This window comes from Bos mutus, chromosome 27 (genome assembly GCF_027580195.1).
Source record: "Bos mutus isolate GX-2022 chromosome 27, NWIPB_WYAK_1.1, whole genome shotgun sequence".
In the NCBI taxonomy this organism is placed as follows: domain Eukaryota; kingdom Metazoa; phylum Chordata; class Mammalia; order Artiodactyla; family Bovidae; genus Bos; species Bos mutus.
Window position 1 is genome coordinate 11542044 of NC_091643.1, and position 9870 is coordinate 11551913.

The 9870-nt window shown below is 45.4% G+C and overlaps 1 long non-coding RNA gene across 1 annotated transcript; it reads right to left on the reverse strand.

Moving 5' to 3' along the window:
- Window positions 1–409: 409 nt before the first annotated feature.
- LOC138985971 (uncharacterized) lies at window positions 410–2908 on the reverse strand. Its single transcript, XR_011462902.1, has 3 exons — window positions 2667–2908; window positions 1636–1942; window positions 410–583 (listed from the first exon to the last, which is right to left on the reverse strand). It is a non-coding gene; the product is annotated as an uncharacterized lncRNA (long non-coding RNA).
- Window positions 2909–9870: the final 6962 nt, after the last annotated feature.

The following is a 9870-nucleotide window of genomic DNA, read 5'->3' on the forward strand; positions in this document are numbered from 1 at the left end:
ACCCGTGGATACATAACAGAAAACATCATTCAAGTCCAGCTGCGAGTCTGATCACCTTTGCCATACATCATCCTGAGCTGCTTCTTAGGAAAGATACTGATCAAGCCTTTCATTTTTTTTCTTTCCCCTTCTGTTCTGTTTACTATCACTGCCCTCTCTCACTCCCCTCCCATCTCCCAAGCACCAAAAATAATTTGAATTTCGAACCTCTTTTTGGCCTTCCTGTGGGTGTGGGAGGACCTCCCTTGAGAATTGGTCTGGATCTAGGTGGTGGCATCCAGAATTTAGCAGCACCTCTGTCCGTACCCCACTCCCGCCTCCCTTTCTCAACACTCGGGGTGTTCGGGTGCCTTCACCCACCCCCCAAACCTTCTCTATCTCATCGTTAGTGAGAGGAGCCCCTCAGGAATCTCCGGCCTTCACTTATCTGCCCTGGTTTGGGAAGAACAAGGCTCCTTGCACAAGAAAGCCAGCTTCTCATCAACTGTAGGAAGCCACCTCCACATGGCCAAGGAACAAGGTGATAGTGATAAGGAGGGAGGCCAGACCTGAGCCCCTCGGTTCAAGAGACCCAAGCAATTTCCTGTTTCAGAGACAGTTTTAAAAACGGAAAAACTGATTAAATTCATAGAGGAGAGTGTGTGTGTGCTTCCCTCTCCCCCAGTCACCCCCGTGACCCCTTGACCTTTCTCTGGGGAACAGCTGATCTGCTTTTCTAAAAAATCTCTCTAGGGACTTCCCTGGTGGCTGAGTAGTTCAGACTTCAGCTTCCACTGCAGGGAACACGGGTTCGATCCCTGATTGGGGAACTAAGATCCCACACGCTCTGTGGTGTGGTCAAAAAAAAAAAAAAAAATCTCTCTAGGTCTAACCCCAGCCCCTCCCTGGCCCTCTGTGCTCACAGTCGTTCCTTAGCTGGTGTCTCAATACCCTGGTACATTTTTGTTACAAGAATAAGGAAAGGGGGGTGGGGGAATGAGAAGGAGAAAAGGGCATGAGTTTTTTTGTAGTTTGGGACAGTTTTCGGTCAATGTTTTCATGACTTGTTTCTTCTCCCCTGTTTCTTTCCAAGCTGAAGACAGCACTCAGAAACACTGCTAGTTACCTGCGGGATGTTCTTTTCTTTCTCTGGTCCAACCTGAGATGCTCTTCCTGGATTTGGAGTTGGGAGGGAGGAGATGAGAGGGGTGATGTGCAGGGATGAAGAGCCAGTTTCAGGCACCAACCAGAGCCCCTGCTTTCGGTTCTGCAGAAAGCAGGGGCTCAGTGGACTCTGAGACTGTGGACGCTGAGCCCAGGATGGTGGGCACTCAGGTGCCTGGCCAAGGAGGAGAGAGGGCTCACCTCTCCCCTAGAGAGAGATGAGAGAGAAGGAGGAAGGGGGGAGATTGAGAAAGGAGGGAAGAAAGAAAAGGGGAAAAAATAAGGAAGAAAGAAAGGAGGAAGAGACAGAGGGAGGGCAAATTGTATATTCCTCTATTTTGACAGCTTCCTTATATTAAAATGGGTAATGATAATGCCCCACACACAGTGTTACTGTAAGGAATAAATAAAATGAAAGTATGGTAGTACAGGGCCTGATGTACAGTAGATGCTAAATTAATTTCATTGAGCATAAAGGACATATACACTTACCTTGTGTTTTCTTAGCTGTTTGCCTTCCCTCACTGGACTCTGAATGTCTTACTCATTTCCTCTGTCTGTGACAGGCTTCCCAGGTGGCTCAGTGGTAAAGAATCTGCCTGCCAATGCAGGAGATGAAGGTTCATTCCCTGGGTCGGGAAGATCCCCTGGAGTAGGAAATGGCAACCCATTCCGGTATTCTTGCCTGGAGAATTCCATGGGCGGAGAAGCCTTGTGGGTTACAGTCCAAGGGGTCGAAAAGAGTCAGACACGACTGAGTGACTGAGCATGCACATACTCCGTCTACCTATGACAGTGCCTGGAATATAGTAGACAATATATATTTTTAAATTAATTCATCAACTAATTAATACCCAGTCCCATCCTCACCTGGCCCTGTTTGCCCTGCTGGTCAAGAATATACTCTTCGCCCTCTCTCCCTATGCTCCCTGGACCACCATTCTGAAACTTAAACTCTGAACAAAGGTTGTCGGACCTGTAGTGGATGAAATGCCAGTACTCCACTTCCTAAAAATACCGAAGAGTTTTCTCAGCAAGCACAGGAAGGCAAGAGATTCAGAAGCGCAGACTGTGGGTTGTTGATATTTCTAAATCCACTGCAGAACCATGATGTGTTCAAATTAAAGCCAGAGTCCAAGGTGCTGTTTATATTCAAAGTATTATATTTTAAAGAGCAGAGGACATCAGCCTTCCCAACACATTCAAAGAGGGAGGAACAGCATTCTAAGAGAGAGAGAAAGAGGAAAAGGAATGAGGAAGAAAGAAAAAGGACGGAAGGGAGGGAGGGAAAGAAATAAAGCTGGAACAGTGGATTTTCAAACAGGCACATGGAAATCCCAGTTAAGCATGGTCTACTGGACACGTAATTTTATCTCTGCTGTCTCTTAAGCCTCCACTAAAATGATAGCAAAGGAGGAAAGGAACATACATCCTCAAGGACAAAGAATGTGAAAACAGCAACAACCAACAAAAAATGTTAAACCTTTTAAAAAACACAAAAGCTATGATCAGTGGAAACTAACCTATTATATCAGAAAAACCTAGACCTGTGAAGATTGGAAGCACCAAGAAACCAGCAGTTCAGCATCTCCAAGCCCCAGACAGGCTCAAGAATTCAAGGACCAGGAGCCTCTGAACTGGGTGGTGGAGGAGGTGTGGTTAGGGTGGGGCTGGAAACAGGAAGATGGGTTGAAAGCTTGCGTGAGAAGGAAGAAGAGTGAACACGGAAGCCTTGGGGCTGAGGATCTAGGCTCCACCGAGGACAGAAATGAGAGTGGAACGGCAGTCAGGGGTGGAGTCATCGAAAGCCCGTGTACTGAACAGAGTGCCACCACTTGCCCCGGCCTCCGTCTATATTTGGCTGGAAAAAATGCTGAAGAAAGCTTAAATTTCCACAATGTCCACCCCTAACCCCTAGCAGGAATGTGGAGGAGTAATCTCACTGGGAAACGGTCCAGCCCAAGAGAAAAAATCAAGCATTTGTCTCCCGGTTCAACGGCTTTGACACAGCCCACCTGTCTTCAAACCCACAGTTATGCTCAACAGTTTCAAGTAGATTTTAGTGCCTCACTGGTAACTATGAACCACCATCAAGGACCGTAGAGAAGGGAACTCCCCAGCAGTCCAGGGGTTAGGACCCCAGGCTCTCACTGATCAGGAAACTAAGATCCCAGAAGTCACACAGTGCCAAAAAAAAAAAAAAAAAAAAAAAAATTGAATATTTGGGGGAATCCTCCAACGTAAAAGGTAGACTAAAACAAACGGAGGGAAAAAGGGAGCACTTTGAAGAAACAAAGGCAATGCAGGGACGGAAAAAATACTATTAATATAACATTGAGGTAAAAAAAAGATACTGTGTTCATTTTCAAAATGATAGTAATTTTCTAAAAATATCAGGATGCCTTTTAATGAGAGAGAGAGCATACAGAAAACAAAAAAGATGTCACAGAGGTTACAAATATGATAGAGAAAGAAATTCTTTCAGAGGGTTGAAAGGTCAAATTGAGGGAATCTACCACCAAAAGCTGAAATAGAAAGACAAAAAGTTGGAAAGTAAGAAAGATGAAAAAAAATTGATATAAATTCAGGAGACTCAATATCTGCTAAACGAGAGTTATGAAAAGAGAAAACAGAGAAACTAAATGAAGATGAGTCCCGGAACTGAAGTATGTCAATTGGAGGGATGGGGTGGAGAGGGAGGTGGGAGGGGTCCCAGAGGAAAGTGGACACGTGTGTGCCTATGGCTGATTCATGTGGATGTATGGCAAAAACCACCACAGTACTGTAATTATCCTCCAACTAAAATAAATAATTTTTAAAAAATGGCCAGTGAGTGCCCAGGACAAAGAGTGAAAGCAGACCCACACAAAGACACACACCAAGACACATCTCACATCGCTGTGAGACTTCAGAACCTCGGGGATCAAGAGAAGGCCCCAAAACTTCCAGAAAGAAGTATATCACACAGAGAAGTCAAGGAGTCAAAATGGCTTCAGACTTCTGAACAGCAGGACAAAGGGCTCAAGGCCTTCCAAAGGCACTGAAAGGATAAAACGATTTATAACCTAGACTTCTATACCCAACCAAAGTGTAAACCAATCATGAAAACAGAATAAAGATATTTTTCAGGCATCCGTTGTCTCAAAAAATTCACTTGCCATTCCCTTATTCTCAAAAAGCTACCGGAAGATGTACTCCTCCCTACCAAAGGAAGAGACAAACCAAGATCCCTGAAAAATAGGCCAAAGACAGGAGAGAGGTGGAAAGAATTCCCGGAATTAAAATGAAGGAAAGTTTCCAAATCATAGCTGTGCAGCAAACCCAGGGGGAAAGCAGTCCGTATCTGCTTTCTGGAGGACAGAGAAATCCAAGATTGTTGAATCTCGGACACATTCAAAGGAAAAAATAAGATCTGGATATGTTTGACTGTATTAGGAAGAATTTTATAGTTCTTGTTAGTTATAGGATTATGTTCTTATTTATAATACTAAGAAATTTATAATGCTTAAGTTATAATTTTATAATTTATAGTTAGAAGATGAATTAAAGATACATAGAAAACCAATTAAATAATAGTAACAACAACAAAGAGGCAATCATTAATTCCAGGAAAAACAAAAAGTTATATGGGAAAGGAAAAAGTAATCAACATGTGCTACAGGGCACTTCTCTGAACAATGTTTGCATTGTCAATGTAAACATCACATTATTACCTTACTGACGTAAACACAGACTATTGATTTGATAAAAATTGTTACGTAACTGGAAGGGAGAGTAATTAGGAAGCTAGAATCTCACATTCTGGAGTAAGATAGCCATAGAAGGAAAAATCAAGAACTAGCAGCATAAGCATGACATATAATACTAGGAAAGTAAACAGCATCGGATATAGCTGATTGATAGTGACTGCCTCCCAGGCAAGGATGACAGTTGAAGCAAGGGGCTATTTTTGTTGATGAGCCTTGTAGCGCTATTTCATGTTTTAAAAACTGAGCGCTTCTGTGGCTTCCATATGATTGCTTGAAACTTGACCAACCAGACAATCTGAGTTCGGCTCCTCTTCTTCCCATCCCGCTATAGAATTTCAGTTTCTCGTACGTCAGATGAGCTGATGGTGTCAGAAGAGGGGTGTTAATCAGAGCCCTGGAGAGGAGTCTCCCCAAACACTCTTCTCATCCTCTGAGCTCCCAGGACATGAAATTTATCCCTTTCCCATAATACTTAGGTTTACTCAACCTCTAGAGTAAACTGGAGAGATTTGGGGGCATTTTTATGGAGGTTGGAGAAAGTTTTTATTCCATTTTCTTTTACATGAGATAAAGACAAGAGGCAGAGCTAGGGCAGTATTGGGAACCTGGTCTCCACGTGTGTTTGATGACATCACATTCCGATCTCCTAAACCCGATCAAATATTTTTGCCCTTTCTCCCCAAACCGGTTGAAAACGTTCTCATGGTTAGTCAAGTCACTCAGTCATGTCTGACTCTTTGCGACCCCATGGACCCCATGGAGCCTACCAGGCTCCTCAGTCCGTGGGATTTTCAAGGCAAGAGTGCTGGCGTGGGTTGCCATTTCCTTCTCCAGAGGATCTTCCCCACCCAGGGATTGAACCCAGGTCTCTCGCAGTGTAGGCAGACGCTTTACCGTCTGAGCCACCAGGGAAGTCCATGGTTAGGGACCATCACTAATGTGTGTTTTGTTTGCTTGGTTGAGGATTTTGGTTTGGGGTTTTTTTTTTTTCCCATTCCCCACAGATCATGACAGTGGCTTGATTACTATTTGCCCGTCCTGCCTTGGTGAGAGTCCTGCAGTGCACGTGTCCATAAAGGGGGACAGGTTTATTTTAAAAGAGAATAAGAAAAGCATGATGGGGGTGGGGGATTTTAGTCACAGGACCCGAGGAACTGCTTGAGTGGTTCCCTGTACCACCTTCTGTTTCTGTTTTTGGCTGGTCATTTTATCCAGTTCCTGGCGACATCACTGTGCTAGGTACCAGAAAGCACCAAGACCTCAGCTATCCTGTGCCCCTGCTGTCCTGAGCGACCTTGAGAAATTCAGGTATATTAGCTTCATTTTTCTCCCCAGGGAAGATAAATCATTAGATCGGCTGATTGTTACAGGCCCTTCTCACGCTAAGATTGCACAAGTCTTGACTGTTTATGAGGAAGCAGACACATTGCCAGGGCTGCTGGGGGCTGTGCCCCCACAGGGGGGAAGGATAGGGTTGTTCAATATGGAAGGAAGAGGGGAAAAATAGTCATACCAGGTGGCAGAGGGCCGAGCCGGGCAACAGATGTGAAAAGGGAAGTAAAATAAAGCGTGAGTTAACTGCAGGTGGAATAATCCATGAGGAAAAGAGTACCTCCACCCACATTGCTTCAGGTGACTTTGGCAAGAGCGGCCTGTGCCGAGCTCGGTCATCCCAGAAAACAGTAACAATACGGTTTCCATCGGCGTCATTGATTCAGAAGAGGACCGCTGCTAACCATGTGGGGCCAAAAGCCAGTGAGCGTTTGGGGTGAGGGCTGGGAGGGCTTGCGGTGGGAAGGGAGGGAGAGCTGGAAAGCATCTTATAATTACCAGTCAGGCGGAACTGGCCCCAGTGTCTACTCACCCAGGGTACTTGGCCACACGTCTCAGCTTTGAGGAAGCCCCCCTCCCCTCCCCACACCTTGGATCGCCTGAAAAATGCCCTTTCTCCAGCCCCAACTTCTCTGATTCCTGGGAAGGAGTCTCCGTGTTCTTCCTCAGGTACCAATGGGTCCCTGCTTTAATTTGAATCCGTCCCCCTATCCCACCTTCGTTGTTGTTCAGTCGCTCAGAAGTGTGCGACTCTTTGTGACCCCATGGACTGGACTGCAGCATGCCGGGCTCCTCTGTCCCTCACCATCTCCTGGACTTTGCTCAAACTCAAGTCCCACCTACGTGGCTCAATCGATTGGTCCATGGATGAGTCTGTGACCCATGTCTGGCCCATTCGTCAACTTATTTGGGATGTTTCAAATCAGAGCTGAATTCATTTTTTTTCTTCAGCTACGACAGCAACAGAGATGATTTTTCATACACATGTTACACTCAGCCATAGCTGAGACCAGAATTAGTCCAGATGATCACAGGTCCAGGGCAAAGGCCCGAAGGGGACCATTTTGATACGAGCAAGGTGGGTCTCTCAAAGGTGGTCCAGGCCATCAGAATGGCCTCAGATGTTCCAGATCCATTGAGACAAGTTCTAGACAGTAGGCATGCAGTCCAGAAATTGGTACCATTGTCCCTAGAAACAAGGCTTCCCTTGTTTCTGCTCCCGTGGCTGCCATGGGGATACAAGTTCACTTGGACTTCTGCCTTGTCTCCTCTTTTGCACTTCAGCCTGTGTATTTGCTTCTTTTTCCACTTAGCTCTCATGGCATGGAGGTTTCTCAGAAGATGGTGCTAAGGCCAAAAGAGTCTAGTGTTAGTCGCTGGGTCGTGTCTGACTCTTTGTGACCCCATGGACTGTAGCCTGCCAGGCTCCTCTTTCCATGGAATTCTCCAGGGAAGAATACTGGAGTGGGTAGCCATTCCCTTCTCCAGGGGACCTTCCAGACTCAGGGATCGAACATGGGTCTCCCACATTTCAGGCAGATTCTTTACCATCTGAGCCAAAGTCTAGAGCTGAATTTAAAAATCCAGGTCCTCTTGTGCGTGTCAAAGTTGGGTGTGAGACTGATTACCAAAGGCTGGTAAAGAAAGTTGCTCTGAGAAAAATGAAGCCCCCAGGTTAGAAAAAAAAAAATATTAAGAGTTGTAGGGACTACCGAACAGCTGGGCCCCTCAATCCTGGGGAAGTAAAAACCCCATGAGAAATTCTAGAGCTGCTGCTAAGTCGCTTCAGTCGTGTCTGACTCTGTGCGACCCCATGGACTGCAGCCTACCAGGCTTCTCCGTCCATGGGATTCTCCAGGCAAGAACACTGAAGTGGGTTGCCATTTAAGGCACTCGTCAAATCCTTCCTTTTCCTTAAGCTATATTGGGTTGTTTTTGCTGCTTGTAACCAAAAGTCTCATGTAATGCTCAAAATCTAATTGGCTTTTTAAAAAAATCCAGATTTTCCCATTTATTGGATAACTGAAAATTTTAATCTCTAGTTGAGTTCCTAGAACTGGCAGAAATCCATGAATTGAAAAGCAATTGCTACCAATTTTGGAGCCAATCAAATAAATTTTGCTTAAAAATAAATTAATGTTTAAGATTTTGGGAACATTCGATTTAGACTGTTGAACAGGGAACCTCTCAGCAGGGAAGCAGCCAGGCAGGCAAACGTGTGGAACATGAAACAAGAGAATTCTCTTGCTGTTAGACACACAGAGTCACGTTTTTCAAGGTCATTATTCAAAATGAATTTCACTCTCAATGCTCTTGATCTGGCCACGTCTTTGGCCAAGCTGACCAGATTGCTGTTATGGGACACGCAAGCTCTTTTTTCCCTCTTGGGTCCATGATCGACACTCATTAGTTAACTGACCACAGCATTCTCATGGCCTAAGTCAAACTCTCTGAGTCTCAATACAGCTTTCTAAGCAGCTGAAACCAGAGCCGGTCCATGAATGAAACCTACTTTCCCCTCCTGAACTAGGCAGCTTTTAATACTACCTTGCATTAAGCTCCTCGACGAGATTCATTCGTGAACTTATTAATGCATTCAGAAAATATGTATGCTGTCTAGAGTGCCGCCTTTGGGGCAGGCCCTGTTCTAGGTGCTCAGGAAAACAGTCCCTGGCTCATGGAGCTCATGGAGCAAGGAAACCTACAAGTAAGTGACAGAAGTGTGGGGAGGAAGGAGTAAGGGGAATGGGAGGAGTGGGCGGCAACGGGGATCTGAGGTGGCAAGGGAAGGTGGAGGGGAGACCCGCCAGAGGTGAAGGAAGGAGCCACGAAAGGATGGGGCAGGAGGGCTGCAGGTGAAGGGAACGCAGGTCAGAGGCCCTTGTGGCCCCGAGATCCGCTTGTTCAAGGAACAGCGGCGGGTCCTTATTGCTGGAGCGAGTGTACAAGGAGGAGTGTAGGAGACGTGTGTTGGGCTGCCACATAGCCTGGGGACCCAGTAACTCCGCGTCTAACACAGTGAGCCAGCCAAGCCTGGGACAACCCAGTGACTGAACAGTTTGGGTCTTTTGTCTGTTTTATCTTTTTGTGACCAAATTTAAAGGTATCCTTGGGTCTCATGGTGACATCACCATTCACACAGGTCACCTCTCCCACCTGTGCCCCCAGCCACCCATTGCCTCCTCCCCACAATTATCATTGATGGATACTCATGTGTCTTTCCAGGGATATTTTGTGCATCGGTAAGAACATCCTAATACATTTTTAGCCTCCTGTTTTACACACATGTTAACATATTATATGCAACGTTCTCTACTTGATAAGGATTTTTGGAAAGGGGCACTCAGTGTTCATCAGGAATTTATGGCAGAACAAACCCAAACTTTAGCATTTCAATCCAACCTGCTCAGAAATGTCAGTAATTGGAAATACTGTACTACTGAGTTTAAAATACGGCCTTAGTCCATGCTTTGTTTCAAAACTTTGTGAAATCTAAATTCAACAGGCAGTTGATATCTATTAATATAAACCTGTTAGGCTACTTCTTCATGGTTGATGACATTCTTATTTAAGAATAGTGGCAAGGGCAAAAAATTGAGGAAACTGGGGTTCATACTCTTCTGGTCAGTCACTAACTTTTTGTGTG